At 41.4% G+C, this 14,346-nt stretch overlaps 1 protein-coding gene and 1 non-coding gene across 13 annotated transcripts in view; both read right to left on the bottom strand.

The window, feature by feature from the left end:
* Positions 1 to 13,301, bottom strand: part of LOC129762887 (soluble guanylate cyclase 89Db-like) — a 79,855-nt gene extending 66,554 nt beyond the window's left edge. For 4 of the 12 annotated variants that reach the window (XM_055761466.1, XM_055761461.1, XM_055761473.1 and 1 more), the window contains exon 1: positions 12,619 to 13,301. The gene's annotated coding sequence lies outside the window, so the exon portion shown is untranslated. The remainder of the gene's footprint in view (positions 1 to 12,618) is intronic. The other 8 variants (XM_055761462.1, XM_055761463.1, XM_055761468.1 and 5 more) reach the window with 4 other exon arrangements.
* Positions 13,302 to 13,828: 527 nt separating this feature from the next.
* Positions 13,829 to 13,963, bottom strand: LOC129763898 (U4 spliceosomal RNA). The gene has a single exon (XR_008741067.1). It is a non-coding gene; the product is annotated as a U4 spliceosomal RNA (small nuclear RNA).
* Between the last annotated feature and the right edge of the window lie 383 nt (positions 13,964 to 14,346).

The following is a 14,346-nucleotide window of genomic DNA, read 5'->3' as shown; positions in this document are numbered from 1 at the left end:
TTGGAATGATTTGGAAGAGACGCTATAGGGCTGACAGCCGCGCTATTCCGTTACTTTAGTAGAGCAGGGTGACACCTTCTTGAAACGGCTAGCGGGTTAATGGCGTGACTGCCTCCGTCCCGTTAAAAACCTGGCAGGCCTTCAGGTACGTTCAAAACTCGTTGATCGTGTGGGCTCAGATGTTGCATTCCTGTCTTGCGCTGATCCGGCTCTGAGCACGGTACCCCATGAAGGATCGTGCCAACCCTTTGCATGGCCTCCCTGCTTGCATAGACAACCATGGGATCACTTAAGCGACTGCACATTCCGAGTGGAGATAGCGGCCTGAAGGTGGGACCCACTTACATATGGAATACACACAAAATACAATCGAAATCGAGAGCGAACAAGAAGACGTAAACATCTTCGCAAGAAGGGGACAGGTGATGAGATCACCGATTTTGAACCAATATCAGGTACCAAAATCCAACAACAGCAAAACCGCGGACGAGCAGCCAAGCCTGCATGTGAGAACTAAGCTGAGCGAAGCCATGAAGGCAAGTGAAGAACTCTACGAATACATCAAACCTCGTAGTAATGTTCATGCGGTGATAAGAACTCTTACCGTAAAAATAAGATCCGCGCTTGCGATAGCTGAACGTGAACAGCAGACCTGGCGGGCAAGAGCAGAAAAAGCGGAGAATGCTCTGAAAGAAGCTGTGCAGAGTAAGGCAAAGGAAGTGATCTTGACACCGACGGTAGACTCTACCCCACTAACCGCAAAGAGGAGAAGACAAACTCCAGAAGAAAAGAAGGAAACGAAAAAACACAAAGATGGCAGTGAAGGTGCTAGGGGTGAAAATAAGCAAAACAATGAAGATCCGAACGGGTGGCATACAGTCGAAAGGAAGAAAAAAGAAAACAAAAAGAAAGGAAAAACTAAGCCTAAGATGGAGAGGCAGAAACCAGAAGCTCTTATTGTGAGCGCAGCGGGGGTTGCGACCTATGCCGAGATCCTGCGGAAGGTAAAAGAAGATCCGTCCTTACAGAATCTTGGGGAAAACGTGGCCAGGATAAGACGAACACAGAATGGAGAAATGTTGTTTGAATTGAAGAAGAACCCAACGATTAAAAGTTCGACATATAGAGAGCTAGTCGAAAAATCTCTGGGAGAAACGGCGAAAGTTAGGGCTCTTTCCCAAGAGATAGCGATCGAATGTAGAAATCTGGATGAGATCACAACAGACGACGAGCTGAGAGAAGCCCTGAACGAACAGTTCGAACTTAGCGATGTCTCCTTAACAATTCGACTGAGGAAAGCATTTGGAGGTACACAAACAGCAGTGATAAAACTGCCAAGAATCGCAGCAAGAAAACTGCTAGAGACTGGCAAGATAAAAGTTGGATGGACGGTGTGCCCTCTAAGGGCTATTCAGCAAATGATGAGATGCTTTAAATGCATGGACTTTGGCCACCAATCTAGAAACTGCAATGGACCTGATAGATCGGACTCTTGCTTAAGATGCGGTAATAAGGGGCACTTAGCGAAAATGTGTACTAAGCCTCCAAGATGCATGCTCTGTACGACGGAGGTAGATAACGATCACGTCACCGGAGGCTCGAGATGCCCATTCTTTAAAAGAGCGCTGGCAGCAACAAGTAAATGGAGGTAACACAAATAAATCTCAACCACTGCGACACGGCACAACAATTGCTATGGCAAGCCGCATATGAAATCAAATGCGATGTGGCGATCATAGCAGAGCCGTATCAGGTACCCCCAGACAACGGAAATTGGGTAACCGATAAAGCTAAAATAGCCGCAATTACGACGTTGGGAAAATACCCCTTCCAGGAAGTTGTATCCAGTGAATATGAAGGGTTCGTGATTGTCAAAATTAACGACATCTTTGTATGCAGCTGCTATGCACCCCCGAGATGGACGATTGAGCAGTTCGACCAGATGCTCCACAATATAACGGAAGAGCTCATCGGACGGCATCCCATAGTCATCGGCGGGGACTTCAACGCCTGGGCAGTAGAGTGGGGGAGCAGATTTACCAATGCGAGGGGGTTTAGTCTGCTCGAAGGACTGTCAAAGCTGAATATAAGACTAGTTAATGAGGGCTCTACTAGCACTTTTCGCAGGGATGGGAGAGAGTCAATTATTGATGTAACCTTCTGCAGCCCGTCGTTAGCATCGAACATAAACTGGAGAGTGTGCGAGGATTATACCAACAGTGATCACCAAGCGATTCGCTACACCGTCAGTACTCAGTCGCCATTAACAAGGAGAGGGACGAGAACAAAGTGTAAGAAGTGGAAGCTGAAGGAGTTTGACAAGAACCTCTTCATCGAAGCACTCCAGGTGGATCGAACAACTTCTACTTTAAATGCAGTCGAACTGACAGAGGTTGTAACGAGAGCATGTGACGTCACCATGACGCGGAAATCAACGCCAAAAAACGAACGCCGTCCAGTATATTGGTGGAACGAGACAATTAACACACTGCGGATAAGCTGTCTCCGAGCCAGACGGAGAATGCAAAGGGCTAGGATTGACACCGAAAGAACAGAGTGCAGGGAAGTGTTCAGAGCGGCGAGATCCGCGCTCAAGAGCGAAATAAGAATCAGCAGAAAGAACTGCTTCAAAGAACTGTGCCGCGACGTTGATGCGAATCCTTGGGGCAATGCCTATAGAGTGGTGATGTCAAAACTTAAAGGTCCCTCGACGCCCCAAGAGACCTGCCCGGACAAGCTGAACAGTATTATTGAAGGGCTTTTCCCGCAGCATGATCCTATGAGCTGGCCACCTACACCATACGACCATAACGAAGATTCTGTCGAGAGAGTTACTACAGAGGAGCTGATAGCGGCAGTTAAAAAATTAAAAATTAAAAAAGCGCCAGGCCCAGACGGAATCCCCAACGTGGCTGTCAAAGCTGCGGTTCAAGCGTACCCGGATATATTTAGGGCAACGCTGCAGAAATGCCTCGATGATGGATACTTTCCGGATACCTGGAAAAGACAAAGACTGGTACTGCTACCAAAACCAGGGAAACCTCCAGGGGATCCATCGTCGTACCGTCCCATCTGCCTTCTGGACACACTCGGGAAGCTGCTGGAAAAGATCATTCTCAACAGATTGATGAAGTGCACAGAACGTGAAGGTGAATACGGACTCTCTAAAATGCAGTTTGGGTTCCGGAAAAAAAGATCGACAATGGATGCTATCATGTCAGTAACCGAGACAGCCGGCAAAGCATTGAAGCAAAAAAGACGCGGAAATCGTTATTGTGCCGTAATCACGATCGATGTGAAAAACGCATTCAACAGTGCCAGTTGGGAAGCTATCGCGATAGCGCTACATAGGTTACTAGTCCCGGACTACGTATGTAAAATTCTGAAAAGCTACTTCCAGAACCGAGTCTTAGTTTATGATACAGTGACAGGGCAGAAATCGTATAAAATTACAGCGGGGGTTCCACAAGGCTCCATTCTGGGCCCAACACTGTGGAACGCGATGTACGATGGTGTGTTGTTGTTGAAGCTTCCCAGGGGCGTACAAATCACTGGTTTTGCTGATGATGTTTTATTGACGGTGATCGGAGAATCCCGAGAAGAAGTCGAAATGTTGGGTACAGAGGCAATCAAAACCGTTGAAGAATGGATGAACGACTCTAAATTGCAGATAGCACACCAGAAAACCGAGATGGTGTTGGTCAGCAACTGCAAAGTTGTGGAGCAAGCGAAAATCACCGTTGGGGAACACAGTATCTGTTCCAAACGGGAACTGAAGTACCTGGGTGTTATCCTTGACGATCGACTCAATTTCAAGAGCCACGTGAGATATGCATGTGAGAAAGCAGCAAAGGTCGCAACAGGGATGGCTAGAATTATGCCGAACAACGCAGGGTCATGTAGTAGCAAGAGGCGCCTTCTGGCCAGCGTATCCACATCGATACTCCGTTACGGTGGTCCGGTCTGGGTGGCAGCGCTCGAAGTAAGACAAAATCGGACGCTGCTAAACAGAACGCTCAGAGTAATGGCGATGAGAGTATCGAGTGCATATCGAACGATATCTGCAGAAGCGGTATGCGTGATAGCGGGAATGATTCCCATCGACATTATCCTGGTTGAAGATAGCGTACGCTACGAGGAAAAAACAACGGACGTGCAAAATAACAGAGAACTGCGAAAAAGATCACGACTAGAGTCAATACGGAAGTGGCAACAGGTGTGGAACAACACACCTAACGGTCGATGGACCCACCGACTAATTCCGAATATCACGAAGTGGATTGGGCGCAAGCATGGAGAAGTAAATTTCCACTTGACGCAATTTCTGTCTGGTCATGGATGTTTTAGGCGGTACTTGAACAGGTTCGGACACGCGAACTCACCATCCTGTCCTGAGTGTGGTCAAGTAGAAGAAACAGCGGAACACGTGGTCTTCGAATGTCCTCGATTTGTCCAGCAGAGAAGAGAGTTGATCGCTGCATGCGGACTCAATTTGAATGCCGATAACATCGTACACGAAATGTGTAAAAGCGAGAACTCGTGGAACGCAGTGAATTGTGTCATAGTCACAATAATGACGGAACTCCAACGAAAATGGAGAGCAGACCAAAGAATGAGCGTAGGAAACACAGAGCAATGAGTGCATAAGCACAGCCTCCTCCCGAAGTAATACCAAACGGTGGTTCCGGGAGAGAAACGGCATGAAGAAGGAGGTGGTTTTTGGTGAGTAGGAATCTCACACTATCTGGTCAACATGGCGACTGGGTGTCTATGCAAGATTTCCACCTTCTACAAAAAAAAAAAAAAAAAAAAAAACAAACATACAAACATACAAACATACAAACATACAAACATACAAACATACAAACATACAAACATACAAACATACAAACATACAAACATACAAACATACAAACATACAAACATACAAACATACAAACATACAAACATACAAACATACAAACATACAAACATACAAACATACAAACATACAAATATACAAACATACAAACATACAAACATACAAACATACAAACATACAAACATACAAACATACAAACAAGCTAAATAAAACCGTTTAAAAAACAATTCTATGCCACGTGAAAAAGCAGCTTATGTGGAATGATTTCAAACAAAATCTGACTTTTTTTTCAAATTTCCTGCCTCAATATTCATCATTTAATTATTTTTTTTGTTGTTCACAATGAAATTTTTCGGCGACGATAATGTATAAATCGCGTCCATAAGTGTCTCGAGAAATTCAAAGAAAAGAATGAAAAGTGTACTATTTGTTCCGTTTCATTCTCTTACAGGAACAATTACCTTTGAATTTCTTCAGTACATTTTTTTATTTTACTTCGTATGCTTGTAGTTCTTTGACATTGTATTGAATTATTCATATTTATTATCGAAAGATTTGACAAAAATTTGAATCCAATGTTTATTGTTGGCATTAAAGGGTGTGTCACATCAAATTGCATCACGGAAAAAACTCTGTAGAAATTTAATTTTTAGGAATTATATCTTCAGCTTTCGCTTATAATCAGATAAGAGTGTATAGATCAGCCATGCTTCACTGTCAATTTTTCGTAAATTTAGAAAAATGTCGTCGAACGAAAAAGAGCGTCGTGAATTAATCCTGCGCACTCATTTCGAGAATCCGGAGTTGTCACATCGGGACATTGGTAAGATGCTGGGAATCGTCCAATCCACGGTCAGCAGAGTACTAAAACAATACTTCGAGCACCTAACCATCGACCGGAAGGTGAAGAACGGCAAAAATGGATGCTCCGTCAGTGAAAAAGATCACAAGCGCGTAGTTAAGCAGTTTAGACGTGATCCGAGAAGTTCGGTCCGGGATGTCGCCAATAAGCTGAATTTGTCAAGTTCATTCGTCCAGCGGACCAAGCAGCGGGAGGGCCTGCGTACATACAAGGTTCAGAAGGCTCCTAACCGCGACGAAAGGCAAAAAATGGTGGGGAAGACGCGAGCCCGGAAGCTGTACACCGAAATGCTGACGAAGCCGCATTGCCTGGTAATGGACGACGAAACCTACGTCAAAGCGGACTTTCGTCAGCTGCCGGGCCTGTTCTTCTTCTCCGCAGAGGACAAATTCAGCGTTCCGGAGGAGATTCGCAAGCAGAAACTATCCAAGTTTGCCAAAAAGTACATGGTGTGGCAAGCGATCTGCTCTTGCGGAAAGCGGAGCGCCCCCTTCGTAACGACCGGCACGGTAAACGGGCAGGTTTACCTTAAGGAGTGCCTACAGTAGCGCTTACTACCACTATTGAAGCAGCACGAGGGCCCGACCATCTTCTGGCCGGATCTCGTTCCTGCCACTATTCGAAGGACGTGTTGGAGTGGTACGAAGCCAACGGGGTCACCTTCGTGCCAAAAGAAATGAACGCGCCGGAGCTTCGCCCAATAGAGAAATATTGGGCGATTATGAAGCAGGCCCTCCGGAAGAACCCAAAAGTTGTCAAATCGGAGGCGGACTTCAAGAGAAAATGGATTTCTGTTCAAAAAAAACTACAACCTGACGTTGTACAAAACCTTATGGACGGGGTAAAGAGGAAGGTGCGAGCATACAGGCTTGGGCTCGAAGTATGAATAAAAAGAAAATGCCAAAAGTTGTTTAATAGTTTTTATTTTACTGTCTAAAATTTTCAAAAGGATCGGTCTACTGGGCGAATTTCTACAACGTTTTTTCCGTGATGCTATTTGATGTGACACACCCTTTACTCTCAGATTTATATTATATTCGGGCAAATATTCGGATGAACAGCATTTGAGTATATGAGTTTTGAGTGAATGTTATTCGGATAAAAAATATAGAGCCGTCATTTATAAGAGGCGCTACGTAGACTTTTAACATTTGGGACTCCGTGTTCTTAAGCTTATTGGGAATGAGAAGAATCAACAAAAAACTACATAACCTACAGGCTCCACAGAGAAGGTTAACTTAACTATTATTCCAGAAGAATCAGATCTTTCTTGGAGGTCAGTGAACCTAAAAGGCAAATCGAGAAAAAAAAAATTAAATTCGACTCTTTATTAGAAATTAAACAACCTCAAAAAAAGTTCTGACTTCGTCTAACCTCGACCGACGACTAACTGACAAGCATTATTTACTGTATGGCCAATTCTTCTGCATGAACGTTTCAATTGACATATTTTCCCCACCCCCAGTCTTTGGCCTTCTTAGATACGATTCTATGGTGCCCCACGAATGCAAATGCGGAGACCTACTTATATCAAGTTCCATTCCCCCGAGTGTCGTCTGTTTTCCGTCGTGTTACAAAGCATGATTGGAAGTACGCCGATGACAGGAAATGCGATCAAAACACAGCAGACAAACACCAGTGATCGGATATGGGATGTATGCAGCACGAGCGCTAGGGAGGTGGTGTCTTCTCACGTTGTATTTCAATAAATTTTATGACAAATAAGTTGCTAGCTTCTTGGTGTCTGACGCTCACCGTTGAAATTCGCTATTCGCCTCCGAAAACACCCAACTTATATTCCCAAGCACGAGTTCACACTTCCGCGAAGGAAAACAAGCATTTTACAGCTGCAGCGAGTCTCGAGTTTGAACAAACAAGCAACAAGTTGGGCGCTTGAAACTTTCACAGATTCCCGCGTTTTCCCATTCCGCTAACGAACTGATTTACTGCCGCCTAGTCCGACCTCACTCAAGCCAAAGTTTTGGTTGACAAACAATCCAAAAGTGCCTTATCCGGAACAACACTCAGGATTGTCTTTAAAGGGGATGGAGATACGACCGGGGGATTTTTTATACTATGTATTCATATTCATAGAAAAACAACACCCACATGGAGCTTGTTTTTTTTTATTTTTAGGGAAACATTAGAACTGAAAATTTGTTATGTCCGTTCTGAAAAACATCCATCTTACAAACTAGATGCATCGAAATCACGCCACTCTTCAGCTCTCTTGGTGTCACAAAACGATAAATTTGATGAACAAACTTATAGATTATGTTTGGACCATTTCCTTCACACCGCCAAGCGCTACAGCAGCCACCGTGAAAACTAATCTGGAAAGTAATTTTCCGGGTATTACCGTGGTCTTTGAAGTTTTCTCGCTAGCACTTGAACACGCTTATAAATTTTTTGGACAGTCTGGTTCCAGTGGCAGTGAAGGATGGCTTTCTATCGCTATCGGCCTTATGTCATTTCCAACAGCTCCATCACCATAAACTTTCATAACTGACGAGCGCGAAAAACTCTCACTCCGGAATAGAGCTTGTGAATTTAAACGGAATCAGTGACTCCCAGATTAATAACAACAAAAAAAAACTTGATTAATGCTGTTTTTTTCAATTTGGAACAACTCTAGATAACAGCGATGGATTTAAATGGAACTGAGAGCCAAAACGATTCGGATTTGTTTAATGTGGAATAAATTTTGACGTAGGACTAGTTTTGCTCTTTATCGTAAAATATTAGACTCGTATTTTTTTAATTTTTTTATTAGGCAACGCATTCCCATTTTCGGGTTGCCCGAAAAAACAACTTTTCCCCGTTCTTTTCCAAAATGACTTTTTTCAAAAATTCATAACTTTTCAACCGCTCGACCGATTCAGATGATCGAGATATCAAAGTAAAGCCAATTAGCTAGCCTTCGCCGAAAAAATGAAAGATGAGGGGTTGCTCTATGAGAAATGTAAAGAACAATTAAGAGAATTCAAATGCATATTACGTTCTTACGATATATGTTACAATATATACTATGAAACGACAAATTTCTACAGCAGTTTTTTCTCACAAACATCAACAGTGGAATTAGGTAAAACAAGTGAGCAACATCATTACATTAAATTGCAGAGAAATTAATATTCAAAATTTATTTGAATTGTTCGTCCACAGTTTGGAATGAATTTTTACTCATTGAATGAGGCAAGCATGATGGATGATTTTTTCATTTTTTTTTTATTTTGATGTTATTTGATTCGATTATAGAAATATTTATTATAGTTTCTCTATTAAAGATGATTCTAATTTGAATTTGTCGCGCAATTGTTATAGAATATCTTATTATATTGGCTTTGAGTTTTGAAGTTTCTCATGAGTAATATTACACCCTGGAACGTATTTCTTCATTAATAACTCTGCGGCTACTCATACATACATATTAATAATCTAGCACTGTTTTGGAAAGCCGAAATATTTGTGCGCATTGAGAATAATTCGAGATTTTCACTCTGGAAAAGCTCATTCAGTCGATTTACAACGATTATACATAAAGAATGTTTGCTACAGCTTTGTATCAGGAGAATTTAATTTAATGTCATTAATACACGTGCGGACCGGAAAGCTATAATGGCAGTTCCCATTCCCAACCGGGAAAACTTTCACTGGTGTTCCGTATAGTTTTTTACTAATATGTTTTCTTCTGATAAAGTAAAAAGTACAAAAATCAGGTGAAATAAGGATCATTTCTGAAAAATCAGGCACAATTGAGTGTTTGTCAGAATACACTGCGTTTCACAACTATAAAACCACTCATTTTTTCTGAGTTTCCAGAGATATGTAAGAAGTCGGATGAATTGAAGTATATAATGTAGAGTACAATAACTATCTTCATTTATAAGACTGGCCATTTGAACTTTATTGTTGTGTTCAGGCGCGAAACATTTAAAAAACTAAAATTCCAGTGCTAAAAAAACCAGATGGAAAAACTTTCACTTCTTTACAAAATAAACGCCAATTTAACATAAATTACCATGAGTTTTTAATTCGTAGGTCATCTTTAGTTCACAATCAATTCGAATAACCCATTCGGGGTGGTTTATTTTATTTATTTATTTGGAGTGAGGGAAAAGCCCATTTGAGTGTGGCTCATGGCTCATTTTTTCTTAAATGGGCATAAAACCTCCTCCTTTTAAGCATCATTTGAACTTTATTGTTGTTGTGGCGACAAAGCTGCGCCATGTTATAGTGGGTATTTCGTTCTACGCAGAGGATACTACTCGTTTAAGCTCTTCAAATCACTCATACTGCTTGTAACCTGCATCTACTATTCGTCCGATCAATCCTCATAAGTTCCTGACAGGATTTTGATTTGGTAAACAAGCTGACCAGTCCAAAATCTGAAGCTCCTATTCATTAAACCATGCCATGACCTTCCAGATTTTTTGAATTGATGCCAAATTACCCAATTATACCCTTTTGAGAAAATTCTCCCCAAACCATCAACTGTCGCCTGCAAAGTTACGAATTGAAAAATCAAATGACATGTTCGGTGAATCCTTCCAGTATGAAGAAATTCTATTCAAGTTGAATTTTCTCAGTCAGAGAAGTTCTCCTGAAATAGCGGTGTCCATGGGATTAGCTTCCACATTAATTTTTGGATCCGCAACTTTGGAGATAGGATTTTTATAATTTGGGAAGAATTTTCGCAAAAGGGCCTGGTTTAGATATCTTACCATCAACACGAATGAACAGTGCAACGAAGTACGTCAGAATCATTTACTGTTTTTCCTGTTTTTGCATCAAAAACAATGTGATAATTGGGAAATTTGGCATAAATTCAAAAACTCTGGAAGGTCATGGCAAGGTTCAATGAATAGGAGCTTAAGATTTTGGACTGGTCAGATTGTTTACCAAATCAAGTGTAGTGGCTGTCGAAGATACACCCCGTACTGGTAGGCCAATCGTCGTGGAAACCGATAAAATCGTTGAAATCATCCAAGTAGACCGGCTGTGAGCACTCGCTCGATTGGCCAGGAACTGGGTATAGACCATAAAACCGTTTGGAATAAGGAGAGGGGAGGGGGGTTATAAGGGGAGGATAATGAAGTTGCCTCCTAAATGGCAACAAGTTTGCGAACAAAACGGCGCATTTTTGACTTGAATTGGATAATTTTAAGTATGTTAAATAAAGCGTCAAATTTCGATCAGAAATACGACATTTCTTTTTCTCCAACCCTATATTACCATCCGTATGTAAAATGAATGTCGGACGAATACAAGAATATACCAATAATTTGTACGGTAGAAAATGACTATAGATTGGTAGCATTGGTAGATAGTAAAATGGCTGCAATACCATAGAAAATCATTATTTCAGCAAATCATTATTTCAACGATATTGTCATGGCCCACAGTGTCAGTGTGTGTGACGTTAAATATAGTCTGCAAACGAACATACAGTAATATGATTACTCGAGATCGCACACATGGCTTAGCTCTCCAATAGTCAATGCCCCTAAGGCAATATTTCTCCCACGAGGGCACCGGGCAACACAATCATAAAGTGCCATACGACACCGAAGCCCCGAACTGGACCAAGTGTCTGCTTATTATTTATGGTTGCGTAACCCGATGCCCACCAAGTGAAGTTGTGTGTTAGTTTGGCTAGCGGCAATGAATGTTAAACACATGTTGCGCTTCGGCAACATGCTAGCTCTTACTTCCTTTTCCTATTTACTTCTACATCTGAAGAAGATGTTCCTTCTCTTTTCTTTTTGAAGAATGCGTCTGACCACGCCTTTAGAATAAACAAAGAATAGTCATAGGACTCTTGTTAGTCAATCTCAAGACCACATTGCTCGCATATTCATTACAAGATATCACCATATAGCGCCCGTGACAGGACCCGAACCTGCAATCTTCGTTCTAGTTTACCGATAAAGCTACTACTCTCGATGACTCAGAATAAGACTAATAATAGGAATAAGACAATGGAAAAAGATCACAATACCATAGCTATCCATTAAAAAGCTTCATGATTTCATGTGTATTTTTCCGCAAAATATCACGAAATCGTAAGTATTTTCAATGTCTCTTTGTATCTTCCCCATAAACTTCATATTCAATGTATTCAATGAATTTTTTTTTTGTTTACTGGTTCTCATATATTTCGTCTACCGTTCCACTCTGTTATGTGTCACACTGCTATTCATTGATCATTTTCAGACAGAGAGTTAAACCTTCTGCCAGAGGTTAATTTTATTTGTTATCGTTGGTTATGACTACATACAACAAACGTCCTTTTTTCAGGACCACCATTTGGAGTTTCAAAAGAATTAAAATAACAGATTTCTGAGCAATGAAAAGAATAACGTGTTAAAAAACAACTTTTCCGAGCCTAGGGGCTCAGACACTTCAACTTTTTTAACAAATGATTTTTTATTTGTCAACTTTACGTTGAGATAAGCGTACGCATTAGTTCTCGACGAGAACCTATGTGAAGTTATAGATATTGAATTACTGCAGTTCTATATTTATAAGGATAATTTTCAAAATAATATCAGTTCATCAACAAGTTGGATGGATCAGCAACCAGTTAGTCATGTGAAATGTTTGCACTTACACACAGTATAATATGGTATGCCATGCTCATCGACTAAACGGATGGTGTCTTAGGGGATCAACTTGAAACGGAGCTGAATGCAAGAATGCAAATAAAACAACCAAATCTAAGATATTCTCTTCCTTGAATTCAATCATTGTAGAATCGAACGCGACAAGCATTCCCGTGCAAGAATGTACCAGATCTGAGAAATTCAGAAACGGATATCGCTCTTTTGATATCGATACCTTGTTGTAAAACATATTGAGATCTTGAAAATACTTTAGAAAATCGTTGCCTTACCTTTCCTGAAGTTACGGTTATGCATGAATTCTACATGCTATAACATTAGAATAATGTTAATCGTTGTCGAAGCAAACGTGTGAACCAAAGGTAAAATGGATGCAGGTTTTTATTCGGAAGGGGATGTTCAACTATACTGTGAGAGCTGAACTAACAACTTCCACATCCTGATTTACTTAACCAAATTAGCCAGTAAAAGCATTTTCACTGCAGAACCTTATCACACGTCATAAATTCTCCCTACTCAGCCCGGTTCCCATTTGGAGTAAAAAAATTGCTTCGCGAATGTGTTTCGCCAAATGATTTCACAGCAACAACCGCCAGCTTCGCGCTTGATTTCAAAACAGAAGAGAAACTCAAACACCTTCCACCTTTGGTAGCTATTTCATCTGGTGATGGATTTTTCTCACTCAGCACAAAGCTGTCGTTTACCACACCTCTCTACATTCTAAACCTTTCGACAGCATCCGAAACGAAACCAACCAGCAGCAGTAGGCTATTCATCGTTCCCATAAAGCTCAAGCACCATTTCACCCTACACATAGCACCACCCGTGGGGATAGAAGAGATATTCTCATCACCAGCAGCACCACCCACAATCGCGAACGAGAATCGAAAGAAAAAAAACGCACGATAAGCACGAATTCTGGCAGGCAAAACCCTTCACGACCGTTCGCGTCGGCCGCTCACAGCCAACTGAAGCACTCGCATCCTTCGGTGAGACCGTTTGCTTTCATATCGCACTCGGTGTGCGTGTTTCGGTCACCGATGATAGCAGCAGCAGCAGCAGAAGGACTGCACGAAACCCTCCCACTTCCACCGTGCATGCACGATGAGGATGAGTTTGTCCTTCTCCGTTCTCCACCATCCCGAGGTTCTATCTTGATTGCACATGATGGGTTGACCATTGGGCGGAGAGCTTTAAATGGACACAGGAATGGGTGCCCCAGGATACTGCTCGAGAATAAGTCCTGCGTTTTCTTGAAAAACTATCAAATTGATTAACTGATAGGGGTAATTGGCCTCCTGTGTTTCGTTCACAAACTGATGAGCTGTCCATTGACACGATATCAAGCGTTAACTATTTTTGTAGTGTCTCTAGTCGGAAACCACAATGATTAACCGAAGGTTAAACTAAACAGCTTTTCGAATAAAATAGTGTCATTATTCAAATGGAAACATAAGCATTCACGTTTAGATCTATTGTAGCACTAATTCAGCATCTCTAATGCCAAATGGCAGAATTTCCGCTTATAGGCCTTATTTCAACATTTTTTTTTTCAACTAGCAATAATCGCACCTCGGTAAAACCTCATTGGTTACGATATCGCCACTGCGCAAAGCTTATTATTTCAACATTATTAATGCATATTAACATTGATGAAAATGAGCATTAAGGGAGTAGTCTAGTGTAGAGACACAAATTTCTAACGTTTTTTTCGAGCTCCGAAAAAATAAAACAAAGAATATTTTTACTATCCATTATATCATTATTTGTTCATAATCTTTGAACAATAAAACAAAAATATAACGCAAAAAAATATTCACAATTAGAATAGTTACAAGCTGATGAAGTGAGGGGGTTGTGCCATGGCGTACACTATTCCAGTTCTTCAGGTTATCTGAAACAAAAAATCGAACAGATTCTGTGATGATGCTGCTATCGTATGAGCCTCGGACAGGTCAAAAACATATTTTTTGAAAAAATGGCGGCCGATTAAAGGAAAA

This window comes from Toxorhynchites rutilus, chromosome 1, assembly GCF_029784135.1.
Source record: "Toxorhynchites rutilus septentrionalis strain SRP chromosome 1, ASM2978413v1, whole genome shotgun sequence".
Classification (NCBI taxonomy): Eukaryota; Metazoa; Arthropoda; class Insecta; order Diptera; family Culicidae; genus Toxorhynchites; species Toxorhynchites rutilus.
The sequence above is the reverse complement of the archived record's forward strand: the minus strand, read 5'-3'. Positions and strand labels throughout refer to the sequence as shown.